The following is a 16,734-nucleotide window of genomic DNA, read 5'->3' on the forward strand; positions in this document are numbered from 1 at the left end:
TGACAACCAAGGGTAAAAATAATAAATGAGAGATATACTTAATCTACAGGCTTTACTGTCATTTGGGGGTGAAATATTTTTTGTGGATTTTACGTGGGATTTTTGTTATTATAGGAGTTTTCTTTTTCCCGTTTTTGTGTATGTGTTTTTAGGTGGTTGGTTTTTTTTCCCCTTGCTTAGGTTGAGGGAGGGAAACTAGCAGTAGAGGCAACAGATACAAAACCAAAAATTTCACCCACGCTGCCCAGCTGGTTATTTTAATACTCACCTGTGAGCACCCTTCACTGCAGAAGAGATGCCTCTGAGAACCCACATATAAACATTTCCTTGAGCAGCTCTGAAGCAGCTCTGCAGCAGAGGATTTTATTTTAGGTTTCCAGAACCTGCAGTTAAGCAGGATGTCTGGTGTGAGGTGATTCCATGACACAGATCACTATCGGTGAGAAGCTCAGCCGAAAATCACTTATTTCATTTCACACAAGGCAGGGAATGGAGGCAGGGCTAGAAATGAAGTAAAGCACTGTAGCTAAATTCAGCAAATTCAAATGGGAGCAACTTGCTGACTTGATATGAGACGAATTCCACCCATGGTGTCCATCAAATGCTCACTGAGAAAGAGAGATGTGCTTTGCATCCTCTTATTCCATTAATTTCCATCAGATTGTAGGTGTTTTTTGTGACAGTAGAGTATAAAACATCTTTGGGCACATATGTGACTTAAATTGTCAATGTCCTTTTGATATTTGTTTTGGAATAGACTTATTCACAGTCTGCTGTGCTCCACAGAGTGGATGAAAGGTAGGAGCTGAAAACCCTACTATTGTTTACAGTATGGCAAAATATTCTCTCTCTGCTCTAAGTTGAAAACATTATGGAAAAAAAAAAGAATCATGGTGGAAGGGAATGAGAGGATGGGGTGGGAGAGTGGATGGAGAATAAGAAGAATGAAAGGATCAAAAGACAAGTTGCATTTATAGAAACTGACCTCTGTCATTTCACTTCTCTTGGCCCCAACACTCCCAGCAATGCAGTTCAAGGTCCTGTGCCTCACTGACACCTTCTTGCTGGTTTTGGAGATCTCATTCTGGAGGCGTGTGGCTGTAGCCAAGCACTGGTGGGGACCTGCCAGGATCTCCAGCCTTGTGCAGAAGCAGATTCCTGGCTGCTCCCAGTGGCCACACTGCTGGGCAGGCTGGGAAGGCCAGCGGGTATCAAGCACCAGGTCCTTGATATGTTAAATCTGTGCTCTGACTTTTCCCCTTCATTGTGAGTCTGTGCAGGCTCTGAGACACCCTTGGCTTCATGCAACACACCAGATTTTAAACCAGAGCCTGGCCTCAGCTGAGGTGATTTGTGAACCCTTGAAGAAAGTCCTGGTGAGGTTGTCTTGTGGCAGAAGAGATCCCTGCTTGTCCTGGTGAACAATTCCTCCTTGGGATGCATCATGCTGTGCATTCTTCAGGAAGACATGATTGCTTCTTCTTTTGGAATTTAAAGTATTATTTCCATCCCCCAAATTAACTTATTTTGTTTTATTTTATTTTATTTTATTTTATTTTATTTTATTTTATTTTATTTTATTTTATTTTATTTTATTTTATTTTATTTTACTTGGTAGGAGGAAGGACTGCAGCTCAGATTGTGGCCAGATAGAATCACAGAGTTATAGAATCATAGATCAGCTTGGGTTGGAAGAGACCTTAAAGATCACCTCATTTTGACACCTCTGTCATGGACAAGGGACACCTTTCACTAGACCAGATTATTCAGAACTGCATCCAATCTGGTCCTGAGATGGGGCATCCACAGATTCTCTAGCCAACCTCTTCCAGTACCTCACCACGCTCACAGTAAAGAATTTCTTCATAATATCTAATCCAAACCTACCCTCCTTCAGTTTAAAGCCATTCTCCCTTCTCCTGCCACTGCACACCCTTGTGAGAAGTCCCTCTCTTTTCTTGAAATTCCCCTAGAGTTCAAAAGAAAAACACTGTTTCAAACTAAAACAGGAGTGAAATGTAGACAGGATGCTCAGCAACTTTTGTCATACCTCAGCCAGGAATTTTCACTTATAAGTTTTACATAAAAAGTTTATAGCAACTTGCACCTGGGAGCTGGGAAGGAGAGGAGCATGGGGAATTTTGTCTAAGATTGGAGCAGAGTGTCCCTTGTCCTGCCACTGCACACCCTTGTGAGAAGTCCCTCTCTTTTCTTGAAATTCCCCTAGAGTTCAAAAGAAAAACACTGTTTCAAACTAAAACAGGAGTGAAATGTAGACAGGATGCTCAGCAACTTTTGTCATACCTCAGCCAGGAATTTTCACTTATAAGTTTTACATAAAAAGTTTATAGCAACTTGCACCTGGGAGCTGGGAAGGAGAGGAGCATGGGGAATTTTGTCTAAGATTGGAGCAGAGTCCTTCTGGGAGGATCCCCAGATTTGGGCTGCCAGGAGATGGTTTTGTCAGTCTGGCTGCCTCCTGTTCTCCCACAAAAAGGGCACTGGGACCCCCAAAAGCCCACCCAGCTGCCAGCACAGCCCTGCCACACACGGCACACCAAGGGGCTCACTGCACACATGGCACATGCTGCAAATGTGGTGGGAAACCAAAGGGATCCCTGCAGAGGCTGCTGAAAGCTTTCCACATCTGGAGGCTGGTGGTGGTCACCAAAATGAGGTGGTTTCAAGGAAAAATGATATCTTATCAACAGCTTGTTTGTCACACTCATGGTCATACAAAAGGCATCAGTCTCAGCCAAAAAGATACTCTTCTGAACAGGGAAAAAGCTTATATTTCCTCAGGAAAAAAAAGTGAGGTGTCAGGGCAATCAATTCACACAAATCAGAGCTTTTAATTTCAATTCCAACCAGGGCAATCAATTCACACAAATCAGAGCTTTCAATTTCCATTCCAACCATACCTTTGTACATGTGTGTGCATTCTAGTTAGCCTGAACCGCAATACAAAGACACTTTAAACCTCAGAAAATAGAGTTCTGGTTACACAATTACAAGAAAACTGCATTTTCACAGTTTCAAAAATTCTCTATCACCACTCTGAGCAAATATTTGTATTGAAACCCATAATTTGGATTTAAATGAATAGGAATTTGCTGACAGGAAATATTAAATTTGCAGCCAGACATAATGCAAAGCTTAGCTGTAACTCATTGTTCTGGTATTCATATATTAGAGACCAGTATTTGACCTTCCTTTGAATCTTGGCAAATCACACCTTTAGTTAGGTGTTAAAGGAGGGGAGTAAGATAGGCAAAGCACACTCCATGCCTTCCTCTCCAATTAAAAGTAAGCTTGCATTTTAGAATAATAAATTTAAACTAGAAGCTAAACTGTGTATCAAGCCCTAACTGCCTATTAAGATTAATTTTAACCAAACAGATAATTTTTAAAAGTCTAATTACTCCATTACAAAAAAAATCCATGCAACCACTCCATAAATAAATACAAATTTGCCCTGGCATAATCTGAAAGAGCCCCTCCCTCAGGCTGGCTTCTTGTCACAGCCAAATGCTTAATAGGTTGTGGCTGGAAAATCCCAGGGAAAGCTGGAGATTTTTATGAGATGAGCACTGATTGTGCAGGAGCCTGCAGCTATTGCTGACCTGCCTCTTTCACAGAAAGAGGATTATTACACAAAAGAGTGCTAGAGATACTGTATGAAAAATACATTTTAATTTCCTTCTCAGCAAGAGAAGATGGAGAGAAGGGAAATGGGAACAGACAGAGGAACTACTTTTGCAAATATTCTAGTGGGGGATTCCTTTAATATTATTATTATTATGGGTGTTACTTGGGAAGTTCTTTAGAGGGTCTTTAATGGATGCACATGAACTGATCCTTCCACACTCTTTTTTTACTTTCTCCAAACATTTAGAGCTGGTCTTTTGCATACATTAACTCACACATACTTCCATAAGTATATATTTTTTCTGGCTTTTCCCCATTGTTTCCCTTCTGCTGCTCCCTCCTTACCTATTAGAGAGATTGAACTAAAGAAACACACTACTTTTCTTGCTAATTAGAGCCCACATGGAGGGGCATCCGCCTGAGCTTTTCTCTTAATTGCTGGCTGTCAAGGGGGGCTGTTCTCGTGTTTAGTGTCGGGAGCCGCCTGCCCACCTCTCACCGCGGTGGGAGCGCACTGCCTTGGCCTCAAGGAAGGTGATTCTCTCCTTTGGCTCTGCTGCCCCTCTGCCCGCCGCGTCCCCCCGGCCTTGCAGCTGCTTCTGCCCCTGGGGCTGTTCTCGTGTTTAGTGCCGGGGAGCCGCCTGCCCACCTCTCTCTGCGGTGGGAACGCACTGCCTTGGCCTCAAAGAAGGTGATTCTCTCCTTTGGCTCTGCTGCCCCTCTGCCCGCCGCGTCCCCCCGGCCTTGCAGCTGCTTCTGCCCCCCTTGCCAGGCTCGGGTTCCTGCCCTGGTGCCGCTCCATCCTCCATCCATCCATCCCCGCGCTGATGCTGCACTTCGGGCGGCTTCTTCCCCGGTGTCCATGACAACCGGGGTGACACCAGCGCCCGGGCTCGGCATCACCGCCAGGACTCCACGGCAATTAAATGCTGACAGCGCCTTTTTAATTGCAGTTGGAATGCTTCTGGTAACCAAAAAAAAAAAAGGGGGGGGGAAAATGCTGACAGCGCCTTTTTAATTGCAGTTGGAATGTTTCTGGTAACGAAAAAAAAAAAGATGGGGGAGGAGGTGGAGGGGTGGATGAGCGAGGAAGTGCAGAAGGTGGAGGAAGATCCTCGCTCCTTGCCGGCTGTCTTTGCAGTGACAAAGCGACAACACCGCGCTGTCCCCAGGCACCGCAGCGGCCTCGGCTGCTGTCAGAAATATCTTTTCCTACCCTGGAGCATCCTCAGCACCACTGCGAGCAGCTGCAGGTGTTTGGGTGGCCTCTGGTGTCTGATGCGGTGTGGAGAGGGGCGGAGCGGTGACACCCCTGCTGTCCCCATTCACATGCAATTAGGCAGGGAAGGACACGGCTCTCCCCAGGCCGAACTCAGCCCTCACCCCTCACAAAGGTGCTGAGCAAGACCCTGGGCATGGAGCACATCTTGCCCCTGCAGGAGTGATGCTGTAGCAGGTAACAATGTAGGTGGGCGTGCTGCTGGGATGTCACCTCTGTCCCCTTGCAGAAGGCTCCATAGACACACAGACACAACCTGAGTTATGCTTCCCTGTCTCTTCTTCCCTCTTTAGCTCAGGGAGAGCTGCCCAGAGCAGGACAGCCCCCACGGGGGCTCTGCAGTGACCTGTGTCAGATTTTTGGTGCTGCAGAGCTGAGCAGGGCAGAGCTGCTGCCATTTGAACACCCAACGCCTCATCCTCCCCTGCATGGGCAACTTCTCCAAACAGAGACATTTCCTAGGCACAGAGTGAGGAGGAAAAAGAACTTCCACCTAATCAGATTTGTGTAGGAGCAGCCCTCCTGGCTCGCCTGCTGGCAGTGGGTATTAACAACGTAGGTCAGGTCAGCCTGACAACCAGGGGCTCTTGGCAGCAGCCTCCCAGCACTGGGGGAGCAACCACATTTCTCACCCTCATCTCCCCCTTCTCAGCCTTCTCCTCCAGTTTCCCCTCTCACACCAAACCAGATGGCTTGGGGAATCTCTCTGCACCTTTGGGGCTGCCCTTCACCCACTGCCTGGGGAGCAGATACATCCATCCCTTATCTGCTGCTCACTTCTCCAAAGCCCTCAGGGAGTGCCTCTTTTGCACCAAGTAGGCTTTTCTGCAAAGGGATGGACAGATAATCTCATCACCTGGCAGCTCTGAGGGCTTTGGACTACACAGAACCCATTTTTGACTCTTTCATCACACCAGACGTGTTTTAGCTTCAGTTCTTTGTCAACAATTCAGGCAACAAACTCACTTCTCATAAAAAACAGTTGCTCATGCTCTATGATGTTACCCTATATCAGGTAAGCTTCAGACTATCCTGGTTCCTAATTTTCTCAAGGAGAAGATCTTGAATATCCTACAGAACCCTCTTCCCCTGGGAAGAGGGCCTGTGGAGCTGCTGGATCCAAGGATGAGGTGAGACTGAATGCAAGGAGCAAACCTGTCTTAGCAGCTGGGGAGGAAGGTCTGGACTCATTATCAAAAATCTCAGAAGACATAAATCTTACAATCCTCATCTGGGAGGTGAAACCTGTTTGTTGGACAGGGCTGCCCTTGTGCTGTAACAACAAACATCCAATGGGAAAGAAAAGGCAGAGAACCAAGCAAGAAAAAAAAGGAGAAAAGACAGAAATTTGGGTGAGAAACAGGAGGACAGAACAAAGAAGAGAAGAAAAAATTATAATAGGAAAAGTGTGTCCAGTTACTCTTGGGAAGAAAGCAAGCAGGGGGGAATAGCAAACTTTGAAGCTGGTCTTCAGGGCTTCCCTCCTGCAGTGGGAAGTTGTGTGAGGATCTGGAACCTCTGGTATCACACCTCAGATTATATGGGAGGACTAGACAATTAAATCAGCTGAGTAAGATCAACTGCCCTACTCATCTTTTAAGAAATTTAATGGTTACAGCCACTGCTGGGGATGCTGCTGCAATGTAATTTCATGGTTTGATGTAGTTACTGCCATTTATCTCTATAAAGGGCCTGGTCATCTGTCACTGGTTTGTGGCACTGTGGCTTGGAGTTAGATTACTGACAGAGATGTTGAATCATTTATTTTTATAATAATGGACAAATTTTAGCATAAAGAAAAGCAGATAATTCATATTATGATCTTAGATGTTAATCCATGTGGATTTATATTAGTTTTTTGCTATCTTATTTCTGTGAACTCCTTTCCCCTATTAGGAGTGTAACTGCACTGCCTGGCTGACAGTGGCCTTTGAACTGAACCATGAACTGATTTAAATTGAGTATTGGACTAGCTCCCCTTTGTGCTCCATAGTGCTATAAAATGGGGAAGATTTCAGGGGAAGACTACTGTGGACAAAATAAATGTTTAAATTCTTAGCTGGTTTGACACTTTCTCTGTAAATGTTATTCCAACACCTTATTTGTGAATTTACAAAAGTAAGTAAAATGCAGTAGAACCACCCACGGCTACAGATGTTGACAATTTTTGAAGTGTACTGAGGGCAGATCATCAGTTAGACTGGGAAAAAAAATACACACCCAGTGAAAAGTCAGAAGAAAATATAAAAAAGGACATTTTCTTCTTTAATGGCCTCATACTCTGGGAAAACTCAGCACAGCATCCCCAACCCATAATCCACCATGGATGCTCGGTGAATGATTGAGGATGGAATGACTGGATGGAATTTTATTTGGAAAACACCTGTACTTGATTAGTTTTAGGTGGAGAGAGGGAAGGATGCCTCTCTCTTAGTCCTGGAGGCAGGAGAAGAGGGACAGTGTGGGTTCAGGCTTCTGTGAGATGAGTGGAGACTGATTTTGACTTTATCTGTGAGGAAGGAGGTGACTTGAGGAGTGCTGAGGCCTCCATGCTTTTCCTTAGGCTGAGGAGGAAGGGAGGACAGAAGCTCCCCTGCAGAAAAGCTCCTCTCTGTGAACTTCTTGCTCAGTATTTTCCCTTCTGTCACCTGAGGAAACTTTCACTTCAGATCCACCCAGGAGAGACCCCAAGCAGGGCTTCAGCTGCTGAAGGCTGAACCTGCCATTCAGCTTCCAGCTCACATCCTGACCCCAAATTTTGTGATTTTTTTTTTTTTTCCCAGCTGATTGGGCCTTCAGCACAACTGAAGGAGCAGCTCTGTCCCTGGGTACTTCACTGCCTGAACCACAGCACCCTTCTTGCAGTGCCAGCTTTCCTAATGCCCCTGTTTTCCATCTAGTGCTAAGTTCAGGATAAAACTGTGAATGACTTTCACAGGGAAGGGGAGCAGCCCCTACCAGCACTCACTGCCAGTGCTGGGTGTCACTTTATCTCCTCCCTGTGTGCCCTCCTGCAGGATGCATCCACTGCATTCTGAGCAGCTGGATGCTGAGTGCTCAGGCTGCTCTCTGCCAGGCTGTCTCATGGCATCCCTGCTGCATTTCAGCCTTTGAAACCCTGCACATTTCCATCAGCAGAAGGGCTGGCTGGAAACTTATGATTTCTTCCAGGCAGGAAACGGCTGGAAGTGTGAGCTTAGAAATCCACCAGAGCCTTCATGTGAATCCTGCAGAGCTATGCCAGGAGTTGATAAAAAATGAATGTCTAAAATTAATTCCCAAATGCAAAAGTGAGCATCTAAATTAACAGACTGACTTTGGGAATCGTTGCCTTCTCAGACCATATGGAACCAAGACAATTTGTTTATGTGGTTCAAGATGGGTTCAGAAATCCAGTTTTTGGTACCCAAATCCGAAAATCTTATTTTAAAACCAATTTAGGTGTCTTTGTACACTTAGCAATCTATTCAAGATGATGCTACCTTGAGCTGTTGCAGAGCAGTATTGTGAGTGATATCAAAGCAGCAGAAGCCTTTGCTGCATTTCCACAGCACACCAGCCCTTCCTGGCCCCTCAGCAGAAGAAAGCTGGTTGTATAAAGAGAATGGAAGCTGGGCATGTTGAGTTCCCATATGTGTCACCTGCCCCCCATGCCATACTCCAGGCCCATCCTCACCCCTGGAAATCCCAGATGGCCTCAAGCAGCTGATTTAAATCCCACCTTGGATGCTGTGTAGGGCTGGCCTGGCTGCTTGACTGACCATCTTGGCATGGAGATGGGAAAGGACTTTGTGCTTTCAAAGCTGCATTTGATCTAAGGACCATTTCTGCAAAGGACTCACACGACAGATGAATGAATTCCTCTGGTACCTCCTCAGAGCACATTTCAGCCCCATCCCCACTCATCCCCAAGCTGGGGCACCCTGTGGGGCCACAGAGACTCCCTGGGCCCTCTGACAAAGTACCAGCCACAGAGGTGGGGCGTGCAGCCAACAAAAATGCTCTGGCTTATGTTTCTGCATTGTTTCCTTCAGATGGAGACATGGATTGAGAGATTAACTAGCCCCAGTAATGGCCATGCCTGTCACATTGGACTGCTGGGAATTAGCTTGTCATTCTGTGCCTGGTTTACAAATGGAGGGGAAATGGTCTAGCCTCCATTCAGCTGTGCCACTTCTCACCCTGGAATTGCCTTTGCTGCTCATGTTTGAGCTGCAGGCATATATTTTCCTCTTTCCTCATTACACTTCCAGCTCTCTCAAATATTAAATAGCAGGTGCTTAGAATAAAACATATTATTCTGACAAACATTTTCATCATGAGCTAAATTGGCACATACTAACTGCTTTAAAATACTTACTGAGTAATTGAATCCAGCAGTACAGGTTACTATGCAGATGTCTGTCTCTAATAGTTTACAATTACACACATTTTCCTCCTAAAGGGAAAGACTGTTCCACAAGTAGCAGAAAAAAATAAAAAAAAAGAGGAAAAAGAACACCGAGCCCTCATGCAACCCCCATAGGATATTCTTGAAAAAACAGATGGTTGTATTTTTCAGAAGCTTTTGAAGAAAACTTTAAAGAACTATGCAAATTTTTGCCATTGCTTTTTTTGGTTTGCATATTTCTCCTCAGTTTCCTTCTCTATCACAAATGATTGCAAATCTGTTTCAGACTATAAATAGCTTTCTTCTTGCAAGCAAAGAGCTTTGTAACAGCAAGATACATGTTCCAGAGATGGGGGGAAGGAGGAAATTATTATTATTACTCTTTATCTTTTAGGAAATTCTAGATTGTCACGCTCAGTTCTTTACATTTGGCTAACACGTCAGATCAAAACCATAATCCCTGCCTCAAGGAATTTACAGGCTCAAAGGGACACCTTCCAGCTGTAAATTACATTCCTGTCTGAAATTACTTTACCCACCGTTTTGACAGGTAGCACTTTTTACCAGGGGGCAAAAAGCAGAGGAAAGCATGTTTCTCCATTTTTGTCCCCTGGATTGCAGCTCCCTGTGCACAGTCTCTGCTGCTGGCCCCTTGCCCTCCCTCTGCTGTGTGCTAAGCACAAAGGTGTCACATCTCCACCCTCCTCCTGAGCTGTGCCCGTGGGCTTGTCCTGCCTTGTCAGGGCACCTGAGGCTCTGTCCTAGAGTGCACTCCTGCCAGAGGTGTCCCTGGCTCAGGTTCAGCAGTCCTTGGAGACAAGGAGCAGAGACACACGCCAGAGATGTCACTCCTGGAAGTCTCTGCACTGCACAAAACCTGCTTTCAAACAGCTTTTCCTAAGGGCAACACTTCCCATCCCCTTCTCCCCCAGTTAAACCTAGTGGTGATTTATGTAAATAGGTTGAACTCGTGGTTCCAGATCCCTTCCTTAGCTGTGCTGAATGGAATGTACTCTGAGTTTCAGCAGCCTCTGGGTGCCCTGTGCTGCCACGTTGAAGGCTGGTCTCTGCTGGCTGTGTCTGCTCCAGCAGTGTCCCTCATCATCCTTAATGGTTACCTCAAAAAATGTGTTGCTTTTTCCTCTAGTCCATCTACATTCCCAAATTCTTGGGAAAAGGTGACCAGTGCACATGCCCAAGCCTTTCCTTCTGGGGGGGTGGGAAACACCCCAGGCCCATACACAGAGACAAGAGCTTGGAATGCCTGCTGGGGTCTGCACACTGAGTGTACCAGCACCATCACCCACTCACAGAGTAAGATGGACACTTCTAGCTGAGCTTCACAGCTGGACCCAGTGATTCTTGTGGGTTCCTTCCAACTCAGAATATTCTGTGATTCTGATCTGTGTCCTGGGGACCAGACATCTCTGCTTGCAGCAAGCCTTGCCACCTAGCATTGGGGTTGGAAGAGCAGCCCCAAACCCTTTGATCCTCTCCCTCCTGGGTACCAGAACTGCTCTGCTTCGCCTTTGGGATAGCTGCCCTTGACCATGAATCCACCTCCTCCAGGACCACTGCAGTTTGTGCCATGCTTTCCTGAAACAAAAACAACCAGCACCATTTTTACAGAATCATGCTGGCAATAAATATCTCTGCTTTTCCCAGGCTTTTGTTTTGTTTTATCTGTTGAATACCTGTTAGATAAAGCAAATCAGACCTATTAAAGCTCTGCTTTATCTTTGTTTATTGGCAAATGTTGTTGAATCCCACATTAGTTTCTAACTGTGCAAACAATTTTGGTTTTGGTTTTCTTTTTAACAAAATAATCAGCCAGTAACAGCACGTACTGGAGTGGTGCTGTTCTGTAATTTAGCAGTGCTAAATAGGACTTAGAAACTGATGGTGCAGCCTTTTGCAATAGGTGATTTAGTATTTTAATGCTTTTTCTGCTACTTCATTTTGTAAGGAATAAGAGGAAATGGCAGTGACATATCAGAAACTGCATTTCACTGCATACTACTTAAGTTAAGGGCCACTGGAGTGTGACTAATTGCCAGATATTTCTATGCCAGGTCTGTCATGTCAGGATAGAATAAATTAGATGTCCATCATCACAGGATGAGCTATAGACTCATTAGAAAGGACTGTCTCAGTGCAATGGACACAACAGTGTAGGACACGTTTAGCTTGGCTTGTTTATTCCTCCCAATGTGTAAACAACCTATGCCTGCTTTCCTCCAGAAAATATAATTATTAGATGAGAAACATGGGCTTTTTGCTAGACTGGGACAGTATTTGTGGCACAAGTAATTGACATTAATAAATCATTTCTTTGTCAATACTTTAACCTTATTAAGGTGCCTTCAATATTGATGACGGGTCAGGCTGCTCTATCCCATGCCTTCAGGTATCTTTCAATCTATATAAATCCTGATGTTGTATTGAGGATGATCCAGTCAGACCCAAAATGCTAGCAGTGTTTGAGCTCTAACCTACCAGCAGCCTCTAAGCTGAGCCTCTGCATGGTGTTATTAAAACTTGTTCAATCTGTTTCCTCCAAGGCTCCTGAGAAGGAACCATCTCCTTCACACTTCAGAGCTCTCTATTGTGTCAAAAAGCAACAAGTGAGAGCAGTGTTTGCAGTCCACAAAAAAAGCCTGTTGGGAAGATCTTTGTCCTATTGGTTGTTTGACAGTCCTTTAGATGAAGTGGCCACTTGTGATGACTTCTCACAGCCACGTGGGCCACACTTTTCTGTAGGTATTTACCAGACTACTAAGTGTAACTCTAGATGTGGAACTGGCCTGATATTTGCAGAGCATCCATTAAGATAAGAGAAATGAAAAGAGATTGACAGTCATGAAAACTGGGTACCATGCTCAGGTATCCATAGCTCAGGTATCCATAGATATATGGATATCCATATCATATCCATAGAACAGTATTTGGTGAAACAGAGAGACTGTTCTGGCAACAAACATTCAAGTGAGAATCCATATAACATTCACATCCAGGACAGGAGAATTCAGGCTGTGGCTTGGACTGAATTTTGGCAAAGCATGTGGTTTTCAGACACAAACATCTCCTTACATGAGGATTAAAGAAATCATCATCATCAGAGTACAGGATTCAGTTAATCTTTTCTGACCTGACGCATGCTGAGAAAAAATTACAGGGGCCACTAATTGCCATTCTCAGGGGTATAAATTGGTACAGCTCCAGTGAAGTCCATGATTTTTCACTTGTTGAAGAAAACCCTGTGAAAGCTAGTCAGTGATGGTGAGCACCCATCCAACTCAGCATAGCCAGTAATGCCCAAAGGAAAACCCTTGAAAATCTGTGATGTGCCTGTAGATGCTCCCAAAACCCCAGGACACAAAAAGATAGCCTTCCTTGTTTTTTAGTATGAAGCTGGGAATAAAACAGTCAGCCTCATGGCATAAATTGTTCCAAAATATCCTGTTACAATTCATTTGAGATTAAACAGTGAAGTATGAAGCTGACCCTGCCTCGACAGAACAGGCCTGTAGGACAATAGGTTTTCCTGACATCTTTCAGAGCAGGCCATAAGGAATAACTGCATCTTCATGTACAGGCTTTTATACTTTTTCTAATGTCCACAGAGGCCATCAGTTGGTTTCTGCCCATTGACATCAAGCTAGTCCTAGGAGTGATGTGTTAAATCTGTCTAAGAAAAGGACAATAGAAATGGCAGTTAACATTACTGAGGGGAAATTCAATTTGGCTTGGAGCAGAAGAAGCATCCTGACCAGGCCAGACAAACTATTATAAGTGCAGTTAAAGATATATTGCTGGAGTTACATCTGTATCAGAAAAGGGAGGAATTTTCTTATGTCAGGAATTAGAAGGTCTTTCAGAGGGCAAACAGCTTGCCTTAAGCCACTCCACAAGAAAAGCTGGATTCAGAACTCAACTCACAAATATTTCCTCCAAGTTGGTCATTAAGTAAGACCTTACAGTCTTTTTTACCAGTGGATAAGTCAATAATTAATATTTCTGTTACTGGAATATTTAAAGACTCATATACCAGAGGATTAACTGGCATTGTGAAAGGAAACGTGAACAAGCTAATTCTTACCTTCATAGCCTAATACAAACTTTAAATTAGTCTATATTTTGATTTACATTTCTACCAGTTCTTTCTGGAACTGATTTACCCCACCATCCTCTGCTGACTCTCTGTGCTGTCCCAGCCTCTTTTTGAATAAAATTGCAAAGGCTTGACTGGGAAACACAGGATCTAGTGCTTCATCAAGCATCTGAAATCATCCATTTGGCTTTCACTACTGCTGTGGAAGTCACACATCTGGATGCTCTCTGTCATAACTGCTGGACCTTCACAGATGTTGGACACAGATGTTTTGGACACAGCTGTTTAAGTTACAGCTGTCTTGGTGGCAGAACTGAGTCCTTATTTTAGTGGAATTGCCAAATTCTCTCCTCTGTTCCAACTCACAAATTCTTGTCTCTGTCTCAGCCACTTTTCTGTGCCTGGAAGTCTTCTGGGTCCAAAGCCTTGTCAACATGTGCAACTTCTTACTGCCTAATTATCTGCTCCAGTATAATTGTGAAACCTTTTAACATTTTTCTTTTTCTCCAGGGAAAATAGATCTCAATCACTAGAAAATGACCTTCAGCTTCTACTGTGAACAATGAAACAAAAATTTTTCTGAGTAATATCAGTTTCATCTGTACTTTTCCATTGCCATGCCTTGAAGTCTCATTAGTTGCTGGAAATTTCTTGGGGTTTTAAAGAATTTCTTTGTGCTTATCCTGATTTTCTTGACAATGTCTGCACTGTTTATAAATTTAATTTAACTGCCTTTATCAACTCCATCATTTCCTCCCCCCTCGGCTGCATTCAGAATAATCCCAGCAATTGTTGTCGTAAATAATTTGAAGATCCTTTATTCATTTACTTCAGTCCCCTGAGGTCTCCAGAGGTACAGGCAAACAGTGCATTTCATTCCTTGGAAGGACTGCTTCATTTTCCTTCCCCTGAGGAGGGATGAAGGAGCTCCTTACACGCTGGTAGAGGAAAGCCTTACAAGGTGAAACCGGGAGCGGTGTTCCCTGCCTGTCACACGGAAAGCAGGGAGAGATGTTGTCAGAGTGCAGGGGAAGCCACACAGCAAGAAATGCCAGCAGGGAGAGATGGCCTTACCATGTCCTCTGCCTGACTGCTCCCAGATGCAGATTTCTGAGCAGGTCATTGCTTGGTTTTTATCTTTTAGTATTAAATGGAGGAGAAATGTGCTCAAAATGATGTAAGGCAAGGGCGCAGCGCTGCAGTCGGGGGCATTATTTTATATTCCTCTGCTGTAGCTTCTTTGCTATCAGTTTGAACACTTTTCTTTCAGTGCCTCACTCCAGTGATTTTCAGGGAAATTTGCTGTTTCTTTAACTAGTCTGGGTAAAACTGCAGGCTCCCCTGGATTTAAAGATAAGTGTGTCCTGCTTGCATGAGGACAAAGAGCCCTGAGGTTGTTTGCAGGAATGGGTCTCCCTTGGGATTGCAGACCATATTATCACTTGAGCCAAATCCTTCTCACTTATTCTCATAGAAGTGACCCTTAAAATTAAATTGTTTTGACTTTCCTCTTAGGTTTTCACTTTTATTGAACTCCCAGGCCTAATAAACTTATAATCATGACTTCCTAGCATTATTCCCCTTTATTCTGTATATACTGTCCTTTAATAATTTCCTAATTCTCTGCAGTTAAAAAGTCTTCCACATTTATGTTCTTGCTCTTTATATCTAACTTCTAGCTTTTACCACCACTATATTACACTGAATTGTTGGGTTAAGGGCTGTTTCTCTTGGTAAGTAGGAAAATAAATAATTAAGAGTTTAGGTCATGTATTGGAAAAGGATATGATTCTAGACAAATCCTGAACTGAAACTAAAACCTTAAATGCAATTTACCTTTTCATTTGTTAAGGTTTTAGTCTGTTCTTCCTTTGAAACACTGAAATAGTGTTTTTCAGGTAAGTCCCTGGAAAGCTCCTCTGTCCTAGACAGGAACTCTTCCCAGAAATCAGCTGAGGAAATTCCTATGCATTCTTTGAGCTGGACTTGCAAAGAGGAAGATGTGCTGCAGGGATACCTGATTTAACTTCTCTGACAAACCCTGTGCTATCAGTGCCAGGTAATCTCAAAGTGGCTCAATTGTAAAACTGTCTGAAGAAAAGAAGAAAAGCATTGTTTCCTTGATGGTGTTATGGCACTGTGGTCTATCATATCTGAAGAGATTTCAGAATGTTATTTCTCACAATAGTCAGGCGTGAGTCTGTGTGTGTGGATTTTCCTCTGGAATCCAATTCCAGTTACCCTGGGTTCATCTCCCAAATGCAACCATCTTTCTAGGGCAAGGTTTACTGGTTCCTTCTGTAGACATTGAAAACACAGATTTTCCCACTGACTGACTGATGGACCCAGTGCTGCAGCTCTTTATTCATATTTTGGAAATTTAGATGGCAGGAAAGACTTAATCAGATATCTTGGATGTGAATAAATTCACTCATTACCCCAGGAACTCTGATCTTCATGTTCTATACACATGAAATTCTAAACTTGCTGCTTCATCTGATTAATTTATTCTTCTGAATTTCTTCACAGGTAATTCCCAATAAATATCATACTGTATACAGCTTATGATTTAAACACATCCTGGAAAGTCCACTTTTTTTCCTGTGGAAACAGAAGTCTGTGACCAAAGGAAAGAAACACTTGAGATTAAAAATAAAGATTCCAGTTTCACAAAACAATTTGACTGCAGAACATCCACATTTCTGTCAAGTCTGCAGTGCTACTTGTGCTTCTTCTTCCTCTTTACTTTTTAAATCAAGCTTGTTGAAGGGAGCAAAGGAAGGATATAGTATCTCAAAAATCCTATTTTCTTGAAACAGTTCAAAGTAATTGTGCATTGATTCCTTGGAGAAAAAAGAAATGCTATTTATCAATTGATTTTAAAAGCTAGAAAGCAGTGGTTTGAGATTACTTGCTGGCTAAAGAATATGAGGATTTAAAATACCAGAATAATAAACAGCCATGGGTTGATCACACAGATGTGAGGTAGACAGTCAATGCCCCGCAGCAGTGCAGATTATCTGCTGATGCAGCTCTAACTGAGAATAAAACTGCCTCAGCCATTAAACCAGGGCTGTGCCTTTGGAAGGGTGCTACAAACCCTCTAACAGAGGTTAGGACAGAAAAACAAGACATTTCAGGGCATTTTCAAAGAGCAGCTTAAAATTCACATGGCTTTTCATGTTTCTTATGCCCCAGACTTTATCTGGGAAACTTCTTGGATGCTCACAGCCAGCTGCAATAATGCACACAAGCTCACTGGGATCATGCCTGCTAAATTAACCCTACCATGGAACTTGGGGAAAA

The sequence above is a fragment of the Passer montanus genome, unplaced genomic scaffold (genome assembly GCF_014805655.1).
Source record: "Passer montanus isolate IOZ18808 unplaced genomic scaffold, ASM1480565v1 scaffold69, whole genome shotgun sequence".
Taxonomy (NCBI): Eukaryota; Metazoa; Chordata; class Aves; order Passeriformes; family Passeridae; genus Passer; species Passer montanus.